General features: G+C 38.3%; 1 pseudogene; it reads right to left on the bottom strand.

The window, feature by feature from the left end:
- Positions 1–4,215: 4,215 nt before the first annotated feature.
- On the bottom strand, positions 4,216–4,591 carry LOC102754924 (annotated as a pseudogene).
- Between the last annotated feature and the right edge of the window lie 580 nt (positions 4,592–5,171).

Genomic DNA, 5,171 nt, shown 5'->3' with positions numbered 1-5,171 from the left:
CTTAAAAGCTTAAGCAAGTGAGCAGCAGAAAAAGAATGTATATTATGTTGAAGTATTTTTAATTCAACTTCAGCCTTTCAAAAATATTTCAGAAATTTGTTGTCACTGTGTATATATAAAAATCTGTATTCAGATTAAAATCACAAAAACAAATAATGTTCTACATTGAGCTTTTGTATTAGTTGTAGAACTATCCAGATGTTTAATCTTCTAAGGCAGAATTCAGCAAACCTTTTCTGTAAAGGTCCACGTAGAAAGTATTTTATACCTTATACCAGCGGTTCTCAACCTGTGGGTCACGACCTCTTTGGGGGTTGAACGACCCTTTCACAGGGGTTGCCTAAGACCATTGGAAAACACATATATAATTACATATTGTTTTTGTTATTAATCATTATGCTTTAATTATGTTCAGTTTGTAACAATGAAATTGTGGGTCACCACAACATTAGGAACTGTATTAAAGGGTTGCAGCATTAGGAAGGTTGAGAACCACTGTTTTATACTTTGTGGGCCAGAGGTCTGCTGCAGCTACTCAGTTCTGCCACCATACCCTGAAAGAAGCTAGATATGTAAATGGATGAGTGTGAGTGTGTCTCAGTACAACTTTATTTATGTACACTGAAATGTGAATTTCATATAACATGAATTATTATTTTTTTTTACCTTTTCTCAGCCAACGAGAACTGTTAAAACCATTTTTATCTTGTAGACCATACCAAAATGTGTGGCAGGCTGGATTTGGCCAGCATGTCATACTTTGCTGTCCCTTGTTACATGAATTGGATGACATAAATAGAACCACTAATGAAATAGTTTTCCTATTTGTAAACTGGCATGATGTGACTGCTTATAAAGCCCTTCTATAGCTAAAGGAGCCAATATTTAACAGCTGTTGTGTCACCTCTTTTCTTTCTTTTTTTTAAAAAATATATTTTATTGATTTTTTTTTGCAGAGAAGAAGGGAGAGGAATAGAGTTAGAAACATCAATGAGAGAGAAACATCGATCAGCTGCCTCCTGCACACCCCCTATTGGGGATGTGCCCGCAACCAAGGTACATGCCCTTGACCGGAATCGAACCTGGGACCCTTGAGTCCTCACGCCAACGCTCTAGCCACTAAGCCAAACTGGTTAGGGCGTGTCACCTCTTATATGTGCAGGAGAAACTTTAGGGGGAAAAATGAGTGCAATTAAGTAGGATACTTATCTGATCTAAATGAAAAGTCATGCTTCAGAAAGAAATGCAAATCCTGTAATTGTGTAAATGAAAATTCTTCTGTAGCTGCACTCCCTAATGCGTTCTTCTGGGCACTGTCATCTTAAAAACAGCTTTAAAGTTGGATGCTGATGTTTGGTCAGCAGATGTTTTCTGGTGTATACAGGTCCATTTCTATGAGTGGCATCCCATGGAACATGACAAATGTGGATGAACATTTGCAAATTACACATTCATCATTAACTTTCTTTTTTTTTTTTTAATATATTTTATTGATTTTTTACAGAGAGAAAGGGAGAGAGATAGAGAGTTAGAAACATCGATGAGAGAGAAACATCGACCAGCTGCCTCCTGCACATCCCCCACTGGGGATGTGCCTGCAACCCAGGTACATGCCCTTGACCGGAATCGAACCTGGGACCTTTCAATCCGCAGGCCGACGCTCTATCCACTGAGCTAAACCGGTTTCGGCATCATTAACTTTCTTAAGAAATGGAAATTCAGTACTTGCTCATTAAATCTTTTCATTAAATCTGTATTTAACTTTTGTTTGTTGCTAATAAAATTGTTTATTGCAAAATAAAAGTAATCAGTAAAATAAATATAGATTTACACCATTCAATGAATGACAAAAATCATTATATTAAGAAATGTTAGATTAACCCTCTACATGTAACGCTTTCCCACATTTTATTCACAAGAGTCATGGACAGTAGCATACTCTGTTCTATCAATGAGTTGCATGATTTAAGGAGGGGAGTGTTAGCAACCTTGGACCTGAAAAGGGTCTGGGAAATAGGTTTTTTATTGTTGATTGACTTCTATTTTATTTTACTTTAAAAAATTTTTAAAATATATTTTTATTGATATCAGAGAGGAAGGGAGAGGGGAGGGAGAGAGAGAGAGAGAGAGAGAGAGAGAGAGAGAGAGAGAGAGAGAGTGAGAGAGAACACATCAGTGCTGAGAGAGAAGTATTGATTGGCTGCCTCCTGCACTGGGAATCGAGCCCACAACCTGGGCATGTGCCCTTGACTGGAATTGAATCTGGGACTCTTCAGTACACAGGCCAACGCTCTATCCACTGAGCCAAACCAGCTAGGGTGTTGGTTGACCTTTAGGTTTAATTTAGCCACATGGTAAAATGAGAGCACTGTTCACTGCATGTGTGTCTTGCACGCACCAGATGAGACTGCAGCAGAAGCAAGAAAGGCAAAATGGAGATATTTTAAACCAAAACTGGTTTATTTTAATGTAATGGTGAACCCTAGTACTTAATTAAAAATGAAAGGACACATGTGAAATCGGATGGACATTGAGACCGAAAATGTAATCCAGTCCTGCAGTGATGGTATACACCAAAATCATTGGCATGTGAGTGTACTTGTACATTTCTGGTTTCTATCCCAGAAATGTAGACTCAGTAAGTCTTGGGAAAACACTAGCTAAGCACATGGGAGATTGAGGTGCTTATCTACCTCTTTAGTTCATTACCTACCATTTCTCTTTCTAGTTTCACAGTTGACACCACCGCAATTGTTTTAGTTCTCCAGTGTCCTATTCAGCAGAGCTGAATGTCCTTTTTTCCACATTCTTCTATCAGCCAAGAGGGCTGTTATAGCATATATTTGAGTTGAAATTATGTTTATTGCTTTTTAATTCCTTTTTTTTTTGTAGACTAAGCATTTTGTGATAGTGGAGTCTAGGTCTCAGATAACTTCTATAACCTGACACCTGAAACTTATGGCATCTGTTTAGTGATGATTATAGTATAAAATTCAAGGCAAGGGTCTTTGTATTGTTCCTCTTTGCCTTGAACTGAAAGTTAAGAGTGAATCAAAGTAGGATTTGTGTAGTCACTTCATGTAGCTCATTTTACATACCAAGTTCTGCCTTTAAAATGTCAGTTTTCTCCAAGATTAATCAGTGTAGTGATTTTTTTTTAAATTTCAGACTTAGAAATTGTGCTTTAGAGTAGATGAAAAGAACCCCAATTAACAACCACTGGTTTATTTTAAAATAAAACAGCAACTGTGTATTTCCACAACCAGGATAGGGCTCAACAGTGAAGGTTGGAAGATGCAAGAAGCCTCCAGCTTAATTAGGAACTGTCAGCAGTTCTCAGGTTTTTTCTAGGTCAGAAATGCTATAGGAATGGTTAGAAATCTGCTGAAGTTTTTCTGAGAGTTGTGTCAGTTGGACATGTTTCGCATTTTTATTTCTTTATTTTAAAATATATTTTTATTGATTTCAGAGAGGAAGGGAGAGATAGGGAGAGATAAAAACATCAATGATGAGAAAGAATCATCCAGCAGCTGCCTCCTCCTGCACGTCCCACGCTGGGGATCTAGCCTGCAACTCGGCATGTGCTTTGACCAAGAATCAAACTGTCATCTCTTGGTTCATAGGTTGATGCTCAACCACTGAGCCACATCATCCTTTCAATTAAGATCTGGTAGAACTCAGGTTAATGAGCAGTGTTGAAACTTTGTGTTTACTGGGAGAACATTGGTTAATAGCATTATATTGCTTATAAATATTGAAGTTTAGTAAAATTTAACCATAATTACCTATTATTCTTTGAAATATATATTGGTGGTGGGTGGGGGTCCATTGTATGATATCTCATTGTTTATAATAGTGTCTGACAAATAATAGGCCCTTCAATATTTGTTTAATGAATAATGAACTTTATGATAAAGTTTGAGTACAGCAAAGTGGTTCTTTGATGCTTTAAGTTTTTTTCAATGGCAAATTTCTGCAGAAATTGGAGAGTTTTTTGAAAATGGAAACAGAATTGCCTGTGCTATTCTTTCCCATACAATCAGTTGCTAATATGTAGAGTCATATTTATGCTTCCTGTTACTTTTGAAAATGTTGTTTTTCTTCTTTCTTTTTTTTAAACTTCTCCAATTAATGAAAGGGAAACTTCAGTGAGACCCCAGGCCCATGGGTTCAGGCCGAAGGTGCTCTGTTGGTTGAGGAGATGGTGGAGGGGCCTTATTTAACCTTCTTGGGCCCCAGGTTGTTGATGTAACCGCAGTTCTTGCCACCGTTGACAGTGCAGGAGCCCAGCTGGGCCTAATATTTGCAAGTCATCTTATCGCAATTGTACTTCTGATCTAGCTGGCAAAGGAAGGGCTCGATGATGCCATCCTGCAGACAAAGCACAAATTGAAGGGTGGACTCTTTCTAAATATTATAGTCTGAGAGGGCCCTCATCCTCCAACTGTTTGCCCACAAGAATCAGACACTACTGGTCAGGCGGGATGCCCTCCTTGTCTTGGATTTTAGCTTTGACATTCTCTTTGGTGTCACTGGACTCAACCTGGAGGGTGATGGTCTTGCCAGTCAGGGTCTTCACGAAGTTCTGCATCTGCTGGGGAGGGTGCTCTGCTGCTTCTTTGAAGACAAAGAACAAAAATGTTACCTTTTGACAAATGCATACTGTAAGCCCTCATGTGAGAACAATGCACAGCTTGTTTAGAACAGTGAAGGTCTTCCAGGTAGGAAAGAATCCTCATCGTGAGCATGACCTGAATTTTTCATTCAATTTAATGAAAAGGCAAATATTTGGGTCAGGAGAGGAATTCTTTCTGGAGACTAATAAGCAGAACAGGACAGTTTCAGTTGTGTGACTATAGTTTTCTGATGTTTTAGTCTTTGATTTTCAGGATGCAATAAGTGTAAACAAGCCTCAGTTGTATGGATGACAGTTTGAGGTGGTTGCCTGAGGCTTCTCTCTGAAGCCTCAGGTCACTCATGTAGTTTGGCCAGCTCTTTTGTGAAGGTGATGGAGGCAAGGGGCAGAAGATTGCATATATAGGGTATTTGACGCTTATTATTTCCTTTGTTAATAATATTTGACTAATTTTCCTAAACATTTCTTGTGTAACAGCAAAGATTTAAAATATAGTACCTTAATATATTAGGCCCCAGTTGTCATTAGCTTGTGT

The sequence above is a fragment of the Myotis davidii genome, unplaced genomic scaffold (assembly GCF_000327345.1).
Source record: "Myotis davidii unplaced genomic scaffold, ASM32734v1 scaffold623, whole genome shotgun sequence".
Classification (NCBI taxonomy): Eukaryota; Metazoa; Chordata; class Mammalia; order Chiroptera; family Vespertilionidae; genus Myotis; species Myotis davidii.
The sequence above is the reverse complement of the archived record's forward strand: the minus strand, read 5'-3'. Positions and strand labels throughout refer to the sequence as shown.